Source organism: Euphorbia lathyris, chromosome 4 (assembly GCF_963576675.1).
Source record: "Euphorbia lathyris chromosome 4, ddEupLath1.1, whole genome shotgun sequence".
NCBI classification, from domain to species: domain Eukaryota; kingdom Viridiplantae; phylum Streptophyta; class Magnoliopsida; order Malpighiales; family Euphorbiaceae; genus Euphorbia; species Euphorbia lathyris.
The window spans coordinates 40,689,597-40,706,870 of record NC_088913.1 but is presented as its reverse complement, the minus strand read 5'-3'; the positions used below and the strand labels follow the sequence as shown (position 1 = coordinate 40,706,870).

General features: G+C 38.5%; 1 non-coding gene across 1 annotated transcript; it reads right to left on the bottom strand.

Annotated features, from left to right (window-relative positions):
* Positions 1–10,331: 10,331 nt before the first annotated feature.
* LOC136228298 (small nucleolar RNA R71) lies at positions 10,332–10,438 on the bottom strand. The gene has a single exon (XR_010688627.1). It is a non-coding gene; the product is annotated as a small nucleolar RNA R71 (small nucleolar RNA).
* Between the last annotated feature and the right edge of the window lie 6,836 nt (positions 10,439–17,274).

The window sequence follows — 17,274 nt, the reverse complement described above, 5'->3', positions numbered from 1 at the left end:
CGAATCTTGGGAGAATTTTTTTGTCCTATAGGATTCCGGAAGATTCTTTTATGTTTAGAGGTCAGAACCCTGTTAGTCGCGTTGGGCTACAATTTGTTAGGCTTGGACCACTATGGATACCTTCGGGTTGCAAAAGTGGATCACAAACCGTCATAAACGTTTTTTGAGCCTTTATTATTTTGAATTTGGACCGTAATGAAAATGGTACTGATATAATGCATGTCACATTATTTAGTGAATGATATATATATATATATATATATATATATATATATATATATATATATATATATATATATATATATATATATATATATATATATATATATATATATATATATATATAGTGGGATTCAAACCCTAGCCACTTCACATATACTCCATGCTACTTACCACTGAGACAATTGTTTTCCTTCTCTATTATGGAGCGCGCTGATTAATATACCATTATCCATGTAGCTTCTATTGTTTAATATTTGACACATGCACTTATTAATATCGATTAAATGTGCATAATAATAAATTATTAATAGAAAAAAAAGAAATGTGCATAATAATGAATTATTAATAGAACAAAAAATCCAAAAACATGCTCCAATTTTTTATTTATTTAATTTCTCTATATTTTTTTTTGTAATTTATGTTTTTAAATGTTAAGGACGATATTCTAAATAATGTTACATAATTCTAAACTTTATAATTTACGTTCTCCAAATTAAGTATAATGTTTAAAAAAATCAGTAAATATCTCGATCATTTTTGCATTTGTTCTATAATATAATTTATAACTCATGTTCGAAAAAACGTAATGCATGTTCTAAAAAACATAACACATGTTCTAAAGTTTATAGTTTATGTTCCAAAAATTAAGTATAATGTTTTAAAAAAATCAGTAGATATCTGGATCGTTTTTTCATTTGTTCTATAATATAATTTATATAACTCATGTTCGAAAAAACATAACACATGTTCTAAAAAAACATAACGTATGTTCTAAAAAATATGTCGTACGTTTTAAACTTCATAGTTCGTATTTGTTTTATAATATAATTTATAACTCATGTTCGAAAAAACATAACGCATGTTCTAAAAAACATAACGTATGTTCTAAAGTTTATAGTTTGTGTTCCAAAAATTAAGTATAATGTTCTAAAAAAATCAGTAGATATCTGGATCGTTTTTTCATTTGTTCTATAATAATTTATAACTCATGTTCGAAAAAACATAACACATGTTCTAAAAAAACATAATGTATATTCTAAAAAATATGTCATACGTTCTAAACTTCATAGTTCGTGTTTGTTCTATAATATAATTTATAACTCATGTTCGAAAAAACGTAACGCATATTCTAAAAAACATAATGTATGTTCTAAAGTTTATAGTTTGTGTTTCAAAAATTAAGTATAATGTTCTAAAAAAATCAGTAGATATCTGGATCGTTTTTTCATTTGTTCTATAATATAATTTATAACTCATGTTCGAAAAAACATAACACATGTTCTAAAAAAACATAACGTATATTTTCTTATATAACATAAATTACAAAAATATAAAGGAATTAAATAAATAAGAAATTAGACCATGTTCTTGTATTTTTTTTCTATTAATAATTCATTATTATGCATATTTCTTTTTTTCTATTAATAAATTATTATTATGCATATTTAATCGATATTAATAAGTGTATGCGTCAAATATTAAACAATAGAAGCTACTAGCACAATAGTATATTAAGCAGCGCACGTGATATAATATACAAGAGAAGCAATTGTCTTAGTGGTAAGTAGAGTGTAGTACAATTAAGTGGCTAGAGTTTGAATCCCATTCACAACATTCATTGTTTTTAATTGATTTTTACATTCAAAACGACGTAGTTTTGAGTGTTCTCACCATTTATATATATAAAGCTTTTGCCTTTTGTTTTCATGATATAAATATTTTCTTTGGATTAATGCACCTCTAACGTTTTATAATTATCTAAGAAACAAAGTAAAATATCTTATATTTTAAAAATGTTTTATATACTATTTGAATTTGTTTAAAGTGTTTTGGATTTGCTTATAATAATAAAATGTATATATTTCATCTTTGTTTTTTGTATCACATTAAAGGAACAAAATTAGGAGGGTAATTATGATATTTTTAAAATATACAAGAGCTTTTAATTTTCCAGAAGAAGTAGAGTAGACTATGGATTTTTGGGTCCGTTTAATTTCATTTAAAAACCATTTGATATAAAAAATATGTTGTTCAGTTCAGGTATAATTTGTCTGCAATAATAAAATTGAAAAGGAAAAGTAAAAATGGAAAATTCCCCTAAAAAAGGGTAGACAACCCAAGTTGATATGATGCATAAACAGTAGTAATTTCTTCTGGGACCTCTGCCTGTCCTTGCCTACCAGACAACACTCTTATTTAATTAATGTTACAGATATTATTTTTGAACTTACAAATATGCCCCTCAGAAGCAACCATTTTACGATCTTTTTTTTGACGGAAAAACATGTCATTTCATTTAAAAAAAAACAAAAAGAAAACATAAAAGCTTATTTCCATTTAGGGTATCTAACATTTTTTCATTTGACAATTATTGTATTAGTTGCTAACATTTATCCTAGAGTATTTTAATATATAGCGATGTTTAAAACCAAAAAAAAAAAAAAAGAAGCCAATTTCAAGTTTGATTTGTTGGCGTTTTTGCCAACATGCCAAGAAAACTGATTTCTAATTTGATTTTTATGTGTTTTTTGATATTTACTTTTAAAAGAGACTATTAGACAAAAGATTCGAAGAATGAAAAGATTTTTTTTTTTAAAGAATGGAAGGCTTACAAGCCCGGGCAAGCAAACAGAAAACAAAAGCGAAAGTAAGAAAGCGAGGAGAGAAAACTGAGCTAGATACTGATCATTCTAGTCGAAGCTCGGCCAGTCCGATCATCATAAAAAATATCATGGATGCCTGCAGGAGGCGCACCACACTCGTGATGTCCCAAGGCGAAAGAGCCTGTGAAATTTGCCATCCAGTCAGCTGCTTTGTTTTCCTTCCCTATAAGTATGAGTGAAACGAACTAGCCAATTACGATCCCGAATCTCCTGACGTCCGTGGATTAACCATCCTAGAGGATGGCGAGCACTCGAACTACTGGTCATAAGCATAGAGCGGGGCTTGAGTCTAATTCAACAACAACTTTCTTGTATCCCCGGTTCCACGCCATCTTTAAACCAAAATAAAGCCCCCATAACTCGGCTAGGAAGGCAGTACAGATTCCAAGGTTAACAACAAACCCTTTTAGCCAATTCCCATTTCCATCTCTAAGAACACCTCCCGCAGCTCCAGGGCCCGGGTTTCCTTTACTGGCGCCATCCGTGTTCATCTTAACCCAGTCCCCGTTGGGTGGCCTCCAACAAATCCATCTCTCCTCTTTCCCTCTCATGCTAGAAGTCGAGATTAAATTAATAGCCACACAGTACTCACGTGCCCGCCCTATGATGAACTCCGATTCCAACTCTGAACCTCCTCTACTGTCAAAAATTCTATTGTTTCAGGTTTTCCAGATCCACCAGATTGCAAACCCGAAAATCATATTCCATTGTAGCCCAAGCACATCGGTGTGAGTATTAATATTCACTGTTAGCCAATCTTCACACGATAAGGCAAAGAAACTATTTCGCACCGTCGTAGGCAAAAGATTCAGGCAAATCTTCTTCGCCTATTCACAATCCGGTAGAATATGGAGGGTAGATTCAACTTGCCCAAAGACACCACACGACAGATCATTCGAAATCTTTCGTCGAACCCTATTTTCGTTACACAGTATCCTGTTGTGTTTCGCTAGCCAAATGAAATACTGAATTCTTTTCGGAATCGCAACCTTCCAGCAGTTCGCCCAAGAACTGTCATTTACCTCAGCGCTATACTGATTACAGACTCTGCGGTAGCCTGAACTGACCGAGTATTCCCCTGAGTTGGTTCCTCTCCACGGCCAACAGTCCGCTTCTTCCATTTGCGAAAACACAATAATAGACGCCATTCTCAATAGGACATGTTGCGGAAGATAAGGCGACAGTAACGACCAATTTCACCCCTGGTCAGTAATCCAAAAATCTACCACAAACAAGTTCATCCAATTCTCAGGAATTTGTTTAATTGCTATGACCAGTAGGTTTGTATTTCCACACCATATATCTCTCCAAAATCGGGTGCTACTCCCATTATACACCACACGACTAATCCCTAGCTTCACCACTGCCCCCCCCAGCCAGAATACTCTTCCAGTTCAGCGACTGTTGTCCTCTTATTTTAAAAATCTCCATCCCCTGACGTCCTCTGCCATATTTAGATTTCAAGACCTTAACCCATAATGCTTTATCATTAGTAAGAAGGTTCCAACTGAGCTTTCCCAGGAAGGCAAGATTAGTTTCCCTCATGCTTCTCAGGCCAAGACCCCATCCACCTCGTGATTTGCACACTATTTTCCAATTAACCAGGTGTATCTTCCTTGCTTCCATGTTCGATCCCTAAAGGAAGTCTCTATTACACCTATCAAGTCGTCTGCAAATGCTAACTGGGAGAACTGCAGTTTGCATAGTATAAGAAGGGATAGCGGTAGTCACCGATTTAACCAAGGTTGCTCTCCCTGCAAAAGATAAGCATTTGGCTTTCCAGCCGGAGAGTCTCATATTGACCTTATTAATTACATACTTGAAGGTATCTTTATTGATTCTGTCATAGATTAAGGGCATTCCTAAGTAAGTTCCCAAATTTTCAGTGCGCTCAATGTTTAACATGTCACAGATACCTCGGATGACCACATTCGACATATTTGTTGAGAAGAATACTCTTGATTTCAGAAGGTTCACTTTTTGCCCAGAACAGTTACAGAACTGCCTCATGATGTTGTTCACTACCGTAGCCTGATTCATACTAGCCTCAGCTAACAGTACTATATCATCTGCAAAGAAAATATGAGAAAGAGGAGTACCATTTCTAGAGAGAGGCACCGACTTCCAGGTCTTGCACAAAACCACATCCTCAATCAAATGGCCAAGGCATTCCAGACAAAGGACAAAGATGTAACGTGACAAAGGGTCGCCTTGTCGGAGCCCCTGGGTTGGAGTAAAACCCGGTAACTTCTCTCCATTCTAGAGTACATTCATAAAGGAAGCAGCTACACAATTTATTATTAGCGTGATCAAAGCTTCTGGGAGCCCCAACAGGACGAGAGTTTCTCTAAAAAACTCCCAGCTGATCCGATCATAAGCCTTTTCAAGGTCCAATTTCAGAATCATGCTTCCTATCCTGCCCTTTTTTTATGTTTCATTGTATGGATACCCTCTTGAACGAGAATGACATTATCGGAGATATTCCTTCCTAGGATAAAGCTGCTCTGACAGGGGCTAACCACATCCTTCAAGATTGGTTTAAGGTGGTTTACAATGCACTTTGTAACCATTTTATAGAACACGTTACATAGGCTAATTGGCCTAAAATGGTTGATGTATTCGAGGCTTGGAACCTTCGGGATCACAGTGAGCAGCGTTTCACTCAACGCATGAGGAACTCGGCCAGAATGCAGGATGTCCAAGATATACTGACAGACCTAATCGCCTACTGTTGTCCAACACTGCTGAAAGAAGATGGCTTGATACCCATCAGGCCTTGGGGCCTTGTAAGGGGCCATCTGAAAAAGGGCATTACGAACCTCATAGGCTTCAAACGCTCTCCCAAGACGGGTCAGACGACTTTGATCAATTGAAGAAAAGTTAGTCATTGTGTAAAGGGGGGGGGGGGGCAAAGATCGGCTCCTCCTCCATATACAACTTTTTGTAAAAATCCACAACCATTTCCGCAATATAAGTCGGATCCCAATGCCACATGCCCTGACTGTCATGCAGGCCTTCAATCTAATTCTTGCATCTTCGAATAAGAGTAAAAAGGTGGAAAAAGTTTGTGTCCCGATCCCCGAACTGAAACCAATTGACTCAGGATTTCTGGAACCATATAACTTCCTCATGTATAAGAACTGCATCCAGATCCGCGAGGAGCTTACGCTCAAGGCGAAGCAACCCCGAAGTGACCGATCTCGCAATTTCCCATTGAACACCCTCTAGTCTACTATAAATCCTCTTCTTTCTGATGTTTAAAGAGCCAAAAATGTTCTTATTCCATACATGTAGTTTTGAAGTGAGTACCTGCAAGCCTTCATGGGCACTGCAATTTGGATCCCACGAGTTTCTAAGGAAATACACAAAACCCTCATGGTGAATCCATGAAGCCAAGAAACGAAACGGAAGTCGAGCGGGAGTAGGATCCTGCCCACGGATGCTTAACAGGATGGGGGCATGATCAGACCGATTGCATGGTAGGTGTCTGACCATGGCTTCGGGAAAATTGTATCTCCAACTCGCATTACACAAGGCACGATCAAGCCGGCAAGCCACTCTGGTTCTATAAGTAGAACCCCTGTACCAGGTAAACCCAGGTCCCTAATAACCAAGATCAATGAACTCCATCTTGTTTATCCAATCCGCAAAAAAGGAACATCTATCAAAAATCCTCATAGACCCACCTTGCTTTTCCTTAAAGGATTTAATACAATTGAAATCCCCGATGGTAAGCCAAGGGTTAGTGATCGTGTGTTTAAGCTCTAGCATCTCCTCCATAAAAAGGCGCTTAAAAGCCATTTGGGGGCGCACATATGATGCGCCTCACGGTTGAGACTCACTAAGGCATAAGTGTACCCCGTCGTGCTGGCAGTGCCAGCTCACCGAACTGGCCTAAAGAGGCATGTTTTCGACAAGCGACATGCCCAAACGCCTTGCGTGACTGCCGGGTGTTCTCGCGATGCGATTTTCACCCAAACTAGTTCCTATTTTGACTTGCACACGCACGCAAACTCTAAACGACATTAGTTCCTGGGCTAAATTGACCAACCAATCGCTTGTTTTGAGTAAATACTCCGTTTGGCGTGACTTTTGGCGGATCAATTAGCGATAAAAGATAATCGAAAATTAACGTACATGCTATTTTGGCCATATTTGCCTAAAAATTATCAGAAAATGAGTCTAAACCACAAAAGTAAATAGAACATATACAAATTCTAACTAACACACACAAATGCATATAAATGCGAGAATTGCTCGCTTATTAGCAGAAAGTAAACTAAAAACCGTCCTAAAACTGTACCCAAAGATAGGGGTTTTTGACCCCTTTCAAACCTCCTCGCACTTAAAACTTTACTTGTCCCCAAGTAAACTAAAAAACTAAACCCGCAATCACAAGCAAGCTATGAAGCCTCCTAGTTTTACTAGGTGCTTGACACAATTTCGAGCATCTGTAATTACATGCATTTAGAAGTACAAAGTAGAGACACAATATCCAAAAGCCGCATTTCAATTATCACAGGTCATATTTTTAAGAAAAGGATACATGTTCAATTAAACGAGCTTAAGGGGATAGCTAAGTAAAACACCTCACCATGGGTAGTTCACTCAATTCACACAATTTTAGTGGCTAAAGTGTTTACTCTCGGCTTATGTTCTTGCTTAGGATTACGTTGACTTTGCACTTTCATCCGAGTTCCTCTACTATGCTACATGACTCTGATGATATAAAAAAACAGCCTCGAATTAGGGTTGTAATATGGTTAGAGGGTTAAAGATACAACAAAGGTTAGGAGTTCTAGCGCTAGAAAAACAAAGTTTAAAATGGCTTTAGCAAATATGAAGTGATTTGAGCTTTTTATTTCTTTATATATATTTTTCTCTGAGACGTTCTAAATTTAAGAACTAGGGAATGAAGTTCTCCCCTTTTTGTTCGTCTCTTTTCTTTTTCTTTTTCTCATTTTCTTTTTCTTTTGAATAGTGATGCTCATTCACTTCTTAGCCTTTTGGCTTGCTCCTATAATGCCATAAACAAAGAGAAAGCGCTAGAAGAAAACAAAGACTCAATGTGAGCTTTGCAAAAACTCGGGTTAGGTAACAGACTAAGTGATAGTTTGCAACAATTGGGTTAGAACGAAAGAAAAACTACAAGCTACAAAATACAGGCTCAAAGGGGCTTCCTAGAATAGATGAAAAAGAGAAAATAAGGTAAAGAAAAAGGTTAGTTCTAATTGTTGAAACACCTTTCCACATGATTTTGATTTGACAAAATTATTTAAGTTAATCCAATGATTAAACAATTAAATTTAAATGCTTTGATTTAATTGTACTAATGTGTTTGTTCAATGTTGAGTAAGTTAACTAACGAGAACGGGAACTGAAAGTCTATAAAAGAAAGACAAATTAAAGTTAGTGTAAGAAAGTCACACAACATAAGCTGAGTAGAATGCAACTCAGCTTTACGAAAGAAATGTCTTCTTCAGAAAAGCTTGAAGGGGAAGTGTTAGGCATGAAATTGACTACATTTTAACGTGTTAATTATAATGAGCTAAGAGTGTTTGTAGTATTTTATTGCAAGAAAGAAGGACTTATAGGTGCTTTTATGCAGATAAGGAAAGACTTAGCCGAATAGACTGGAAGCAGCCTGTTCGCACATACCAAGAGGAGATTATGCCATTCTTTGATCCAGCGGTCAAACGCCGGAACTTCTGATGATGGACAGCGACTAGACGGGACGCAGGTACGACAATAGTTGCAGGTAGAGAGGCGGATAAGTGCAGGCGGAAAGCAACATAATGAAAAGAAAGCTCGGCCCTTGAGTGTTCAAGGGTCAAAATGATCTTCACCACTTTTAGCAATTTTTAGATTTCTGAACTTTTGACTTTGTTTTGTAATTTATTTTGAGCAGATACTTTTCTAGTACCGTTTTGGACCCTGTCCTTTCCTTTAAATAGAGGCAGTAAGGAAGGAAAGGGATCAGACTTTTTAGAAAACACAAATATAGACCTTGCAGAGGAAGGAGAGCTCCATAGATGGAGTTTCAGAGCTTTAAACTAGCAGATTGCTCACTCGCCAGTATGAGTGAGTAATCCTTTTGAATGGGCTCGGCCAGTCGGGGCAGGTAATGTAAGTTTCCCAAGTCTAGTAATGAATGAATGATGTTAATGCAGGAAGTGTTTGTTGAGGCTTTATATTCCAATGCTTATGCATGTATTCTTGTGTTAGATGAATGATAGGACACTGCTTTCATCTTCACCGAACGCTCTATCAAACATCCAACCCCGAAGCAGAAATGTTAGGTGGTTTTATCAAGGGTTTTCTCATTTGAAATGCTGCTTAAATCTTAATGCAAGAAAGAACAAACCTGTAGGACGCTATTGGTTTTAGTAAGTCTTAGAATCTTAAGAACACACGAGAGTTGACTTAAGTGAGTGTTAAAGCAAAAACCTTGGCTTCAGTTGCATTATTCATGACTTATTAGGTTGTTTGGAGGTTTGTAGTAACCTGTTCCGCTGTGCTTAGCCTGTTCCCTTTATTATCATTATCAAGTAATTAGTTTCACACGCAAAGCAACTTGTTTAGTCACTAGTTTTCATAGTTACCAACATCTGTCAATATAAAAGAATCACACACTACGAACACCCTGTTCTGCAAAGTATTTCTTGTAAACTTTGGTCCTCAATACATGTGGATACGATACTTGACTTATCACTTTATTACTTGTATCTAGTGCACTTGCTAGAGTCTATTCAAGAGACAACAAGTTTTTGGCGCCGTTGCCGGGGATTGAAAGCAACAAATTTTATACGAAATTTTCTGTGAAACAAGGTGTTTTTAATCTGTTTGCTAAATAGTGCAGCCAGAAGGAGTCTTTATCTGTTTATGCACAAAGCTGGACCTCCTATTTTTCCTATTGATCTCGAGTTAGAGAGAACGTGTAGACGAACCCAAGAGGGAGCTCGACGTGCAAGACAAAGAGAGCGACAAAGAGAAAGAAGGATGGCTGGAAGGGTATCGCCCGAACAACCAGTCCAACAAAATCAGGAAGAAGAGTGAGAGAATAACAACCCTCCTGTCATGAGAATCAGGGACTATTCGAGGCCAACCACGGAAGGACATTCGTCGTGCATTGTGTTGCCCAACGAAGGAAACAACATGTTTGAGGTGAAAGCATCTATGATACAAATGTTGCAGGCAGCAGTACAGTTCAATGGATACCAGTCAGAAGATCCAAATGGGCATATCCTGGAGTTCATCACACTATGCAACACTTTCAGATCAAACTGAGGCGTTTCTGACGATGTGATCAGGCTAAAGCTGTTCCATTTTTCTCTAAAAGATAAAGCAAAGAACTAGTTGAAAAACTTGCAACCAGGAACGATCACCACTTGGGAAGAAATGGCCAGCGCATTTCTGATGAAATATTTTCCATCGAGACAGGCCATTAAACTTAGAAACGAGGTATCCCATTTCGTGCAAGAAGAGGATGAATCCTTAGCCGAGGCATGGGAAAGGTACAAGGAACTACTGAGAAGGGTATCCAATCATGGCATCCCCATGTGGATGCAGATGCAGAACTTTTACAATGGAGTCACCAACATTTATAAGATCCAGATCGAATCCATTGCCAATGGAAACCTTGAAGATCTTGAACCACAAGCTTTGTATGAACTTATCGAGAGAGTAGTGAGCACGAGTTATAACTGGCACTCCGCCAGGAGTGAAGGAAAAAGAGCGGGAAATAATGATGTTGTGTCAAAATTGACAAGCCAGGTGGAACAGCTTGCCAGACAGCTCGGCAAGATAAATGTGTCCTCGATCCACAACGAACCACCGTTCAATGATATATGTGATTTTTGTGGAGGGCTTCATTTTAACATCAACTGTCTAGGAGTCAAGCAAGGAAAAGGTGCACATGCAGAATGTGATGATGCAGGGTATAATCAAAGGAATCCACTGAATCCATACTCTAACACATATAACCCAGCCACAAGAAATCATCCGAACTTCGGATGGACAGGCCAACCCAACCAACAGGAACAACCGAGGTATCCGGAACAACCAAGATATCAACAACAGCAAGGATGACATTACCAGAGGCAACCTTCGCATCATTATAAACAACATGTTCCACCAAAAGAAGATGTAGAGCCAGACATGAAGACAATGATGATGCAGTTCATGAAGCAGACACAAGCTTCAATTAAAAATCTGGAAACACAAGTCCACCAATTAGCTGCATCTACGTCAAAAGGAAAGGGAATAATGCCAAGCAACACGGAGCCAAACCCCAAGGGCGATGTCATGGCCATCACTCTGAGATCTGGTAAGAAAACTTAACCAACTGTACCTACTGATGAAAATGCTGAGTGTGCAGGAACATCCGAAAATGCTGAAGGTGAGCGGGAACAAACTGTTCATAGTCAAGAAGAACCCGTCGGGGTAAAGTTATCCAGTGATCAAGATCAGGAGGAACGAGGAAAGATGTACAAGACACCTCCACCTTATGTTCCACATGTGCCATATCCGACGCGGTTAATAAACAAGAAGCTGGAAGAACAAAACTCTAAGGTGCTAGACACCTTGAGGAAGCTGCATATCAACATTCCCTTCGTGGAAGCACTTGCCCAGATGCCGACATATGCAAAATTCCTGAAAGATATCTTGTCAAACAAGAAAAAGTTGGAGAACATTTCGATGATCCAACTAAACAGGGATTGTTCTTCAATACTCCAGAACAAGCAGCGGCTTCCGAAAAAGCTAAAAGATCCAGGGAGTTTTCCTATTCCATGTTCAATTGGAAAGTTAAATATTGAAAATGCACTATGTGACCTAGGAGCTAGCATAAACCTAATGTCGTATTCTGTATATGCTAAACTAGGATTAGGAGAACCACAACCAACCAGAATGTCAATTCAGTTGGCCGATCGATCAATATGTTATCCTAGGGGAGTCGGAAGATGTGTTGGTCAAAGTAGGAAAATTCATATTGCCTGTTGATTTTATCATAATGGACATAGATGAGAACCTACATGTTCCTATTATCCTAGGTAGACCGTTTTTAGCAACGGGTAAAGCATTGATAGATTTGGGAGAGGGACAATTGTTTTTAAGAATTAATGGGGAAGAAATCATTTTTAGAATGAATGAAGCAATGAGACGAGCTAACACTAGTGATGACACATGCTGTTTCTTAGATGATTTCCAAAGTCTTTCCACTTTGCAGGAACATGACACTCTGGAGACTCTCTTGGGAGAAGAGGTGAACTTATGTGACGGAACATGTTGTTCCATCGAATCAAACCTGCCTGCCCCTCCTCTAGATCCTACTGTTCCCACTCATCAAGAACCACCTGAGATACCTACTGTGCCATTAACTAAACCCGAACTAAAACCTTTACCCTCACACCTCGAGTATGCCTTCTTGGAACCACCCAGCGGGAGCCCAGTTATTATATCTTCAAAGTTAACTGGTGATCAGAAAGCTCAACTCATAGAGGTGCTTCGAAGGAACAAGGATGCAATCACATGGAAAATTGATGATATAAAAGGTATTAGTCCGACAGTATGTGTCCACAGAATTTTGATGGAGAAGGATCACAAGCCATCTGTCCAGCCACAGTGCAGACTGAACCCCCACATGAAGGAGGTCGTGCGAAAAGAGGTGATCAAACTGCTAGATGCCGGAATTATTTACCCCATTTCCGATAGTGTGTGGACAAGCCCTGTTCATGTTGTACCAAAGAAGGGAGGAACCACAGTGGTACTCAATGAGAAAGACGAGTTGGTCCCTACGAGAACCATAATAGGATGGCGAGTTTGTGTGGATTACCGGAAGCTCAACTAAGCTACAAGGAAGGATCATTTCCCTTTGACCTTCATTGACCAGATGTTAGAACGGTTAGCAGGGTATGCATTCTATTGCTTCCTTGACGGTTACTCAGGGTACAATCAGATTGCAATTCACAGTGAAGATCAGGAGAAGACAACATTCACATGTCCATATGGAACCTATGCCTACAGGCGCATGCCGTTCGGACTGTGCAACGCTCCAGCCACGTTTCAAAGATGAATGATGTCTATATTTCATGATATGGTGGAGCGGACTGTAGAGATTTTCATGGATGACTTCTCTGTTTATGGAGACTCTTTTGGAAATTATCTAAACAACCTCGAAGCTGTGCTTGTGCGGTGCAAGGAGACCCACTTAGTCTTGAATTGGGAGAAATGCCACTTCATGGTTACTGGTGGAATTGTTCTCGGGCATAAGATTTCTGAAAAGGGAATGGAAGTGGATAAAGCTAAGGTGGAAGTAATAGAGAAACTGGCTGTTCCAACTAATGTAAGGGATGTGAGAAGTTTTTTGGGACACGCAGGGTTCTACCGGAGGTTTATCAAAGATTTTTCAAAGATTGCGCTGCCTTTGTCAGCTTTGCTTCATATGGATGTGGAATTTTCATTTGATACAAAATGTCTGAAAGCGTTTGAACTATTGAAAGGCAAGCTGATCAACTCACCCGTACTGGCAGGACCCGACTGGGAACAGCCTTTTGAGATGATGTGTGACGCTAGCGATACATGTGTGGGAGCTGTTCTTGGGCAGAGGATTGAGAAGAAGTTCAGGCCTATTATTATGCAAGCAAAACATTAACCGAGACCCAACAGAACTATACCCCTACCGAGAAGGAGCTCCTTGCAATAGTGTATGCTTTCGACAAATTTCGTCCCTAATTGGTTCTGTCAAAAGTCATTGTTCACACAGACCACGCTGCGCTACGCTACTTGTTCGCAAAGAAGGATGCAAAGCCAAGGTTGATACGGTGGTTACTCTTACTTCAAGAGTTCGATCTCGAAATTAAGGATAAGAAGGGAACAGAAAATGTGGCTGCTGATCATTTGTCAAGAATTCCTCACCAAAGCAGCCAGGAACAACCAGAGATTTTGGAAGATTTTCCAGACGAGCGTCTATATACTGTACAACCTGCTCCGTGGTTTGCCGACATTGCCAATTATCTAGCCAGTTCACTGAAACCTCACAAACTGTCCACTAATCAAAGGAGGAAGTTCTATGCAGAAATTAAATATTATTTTTGGGAAGAACCTTATCTTTTCAGGTTGTGCGCCGATCAAATTATTCGTAGGTATCTCAAGAGGAGGGACAGGCTGTTCTAAGCCATTGTCATGACAGATGTAGGTGCCGCGGCCTCGCCCGGAAGACCCGGGGGGTGGACACCGTTAACGACAAATGATGTGATTGGCGCCGAAAGCAACCAATCGCGGAATCAAGCTGCTCGGCAGGGCCGGAGCTCGGAGTATGGAAGAGTCGCCACCCACGAATGGAAAATGAACACCGATCCCTTGCGGGAGACCGGTGAGGGTTCGGGAAACTTAGGTACGAGCCGAGAAGGCTAGCTCCTTTCCGGAGAAAGGCTACTAGGCACCCCGACATCGCCCGGTTATAAACCACCGGCCTCCTACTTAGCATGTTAGGCACTAACGGACTAATCGCATATTTCTTTAAGTTTAAAATTCATTTGAAACCTTTTCTTTCTCGTTTTGAAAACCGTTTTGAGCATATATTATTGAAAGTCATATTAGTAAAGAATCACTCATTTACATGAATTTAGAGTATATGGAAGAAAGAGGGGGATAGAAGGAAGAATTAATTTATTTACAACGTGAATTGTGTCTTAAGCCGTACATTCAATCTAAACTAATCTCACTCCCCGAAAAGAAAGTGTATTTGCATGGTTCGTGCCTTAATCTCCGTTGGAACGATTTAGGCGCGTTTCAAAACCCCGTTGGTTTTTATGATTCTCACTCGAATCGCCGTTGGAACGACTCGAGCGTTTGAAAACGTGGAATAAGAAGCTTTAACTCAAAAACGTGATCAAGCATACAAGTCCATTTATTTTTGTACAAAACCGTTTAGTTAGGAAAACGATTCAAAACTCTACTATTTATAAGGAAAACGATTTTAATTACAAGGTTCGCTTAATCCGTCGTTGGAACAAATTAAGGTTTTAAAACGTGATGTTTAGGAAATGGCTTAAAATGATAAAAAGCCTTTTATTTACACTTTAGGAATATCTAGAAAAACTTTAGTTTAAATAAACAAATTGAATTCTCTTTTGGTGGTTTATTTTCCCTTTTCCACTCAATTAATCTCTATTTTGAACATAATTACAACAACTAACCAATTAGATCCAAATTCGCCCAACCAAAATACTTTTAAAACATATATATATATAGGAAATTCAAAAAGGAGAATAAATATACATATTTATATAAATATACATTATGGTAAAAATAATAATTATACTTATAGATCAAAAATTAAGATAAGAAAAAATAAAATAATATATATACAAGAGTTATTAATAAGTAAAAATGGTAATAAATATGCTACTAGATATGATATACTTGTACTCTAATTTGAAAACATGTAAAGATAATGGATAAAGCCCATAACTAAGAAAACTATATTTAACCCCAAAATAGTTTTTATATATAACGAATATTTAGGAAATAACCCCCCCCCCCCCCCCCCAAAACAATAATTAATTTAGTTTAAATGATTTTCAAAGGAAACATATATATATACTAATAGCTTTACAAAACCAAATTAATGTAAATTATGCCCAAATGTACAAAATAAGTAAATACATAAATAATTATTAGTTAGATACCCTCAAAAATAATTTTAATAAATATAATAAATAGTTATATATATGTATATACAAGTCCAAATGTCAAAAAGTTGGGAAAAAGGCTCAAAAATGGGATTTTTAAGATTCCAGCAGCTTTACCGACGGAAAATCCGTTGGTAATCAGCCTTTAGTGACAGAAACAGCAAAGTTACAGAAACAGTCCCTATACTTTCCAGATTTATTAAAAGGTTTTAAATCTAATCTATTCTATCATTTTGGGCCTCCGAACTACCCAAATCGGGCCATAGTCTATAACAGAGACTCCTAAAACGGTTTTTTATTTCAAAACGTTATTTGAAAATATTTTTAAAATCTATATTTACAACGTTTTAGTCCCGAACTACACTTAAATCAGGTCACGGTTCGTGTTGGGACTTAAAACGAGGTTTTTTATTTCAAAACAAAACTAAACGTTTATTTAATACGAGACGGAAATTAAATAAATTCGGAAAAATAAATAAACGTGATAAATAAATAACTAACTAAATAAATAAAATAAACTATAAATAAAATAAATAGACGAAATAAATAAATAAAACGAGTCTAGTCCTCGGATAATACCTCAAGATTTGGTATTGACGGCTTGATGTCGGTTGATTCCACGAGTTATGATTTTTTGGTGTTTTTTCGTATTTTGGTAAAATATTCAACTTTTTAGAAAAAAAAATGTTTTTTCCCAAAAAAATCACTTTCTTTCTCTAAAAAATGTTTTAGAGTGAGAAGCTCCAAAAATTTCCCCCCACTCAAATGCAAGGGGATCCGTGCCTTTTATAGACACGGATCCCAAAGTTGGGCGTGCGCCCAACGGGGGGTTGGGCGGACGCCCAACATCAAGTTGGGCGACGCCCAACGCAGGTTGGGCGACGCCCAACAGGCGCTGGGCGGACGCCCAGCGCAAGTTGGGCGTGCGCCCCGGGCTGTTGGGCGTGCGCCCAACTGCCGTCGGGTGTGTGCCTGACGCGGCTGGGTGCTTGCCCAACGCCACTAGGCGCTCGCGCTCGCGAGCCGTCTATTTGCCGGTACGTAATTCTTCGGGGTCCTTTCGTGGTTTTTTTTATTATTATTATTTTTTATCGGAATCAACCGCTTTAACCGTCTGCTATGGGTTTTCGTCATAGGTCCTCCGATTCGGTGTCTACAGTTGCCCCTACTTTCCTATTTTGACAGTGACGTGTGTGCTTTTTTGAAAAAAACTTCTTCGCGAATGCGACACATGCAATGGAAAACATATTAAAGTAAAAGACACATATAGAATGGGAGGGGAAATACCCGATCTCCATGTCGCAAGTTCCTTCCTTGTCTCCAGTCTCTTCATCAACCGTCTTCCCCTAGCTTTTTATAGCGACCCTAGTTTCTATACCAACCGCAGGTAAATGGCTCTTTCTAGCGACCCTAGTCTCTACATCGACCGCAGGTAAGTGGCTCTTTCTAGCGACCCTAGTCTCTAAATCGACCGTAGGTAAAGTTGCTCTTTCTAGCGACCCTAGTCTCTACATCGACCGCAGGTAAAGTTGCTCTTTCTAGCGACCCTAGTCTCTACATCGACCGCAGGTAAAGTTGCTCTTTCTAGCGACCATAGTCTCTAAATCGACCGCAGGTAATATGGCTCTTTCTAGCGACCCTAGTCTCTACATCGACCGCAGGTAATATGGCTCTTTCTAGCGACCCTAGTCTCTACA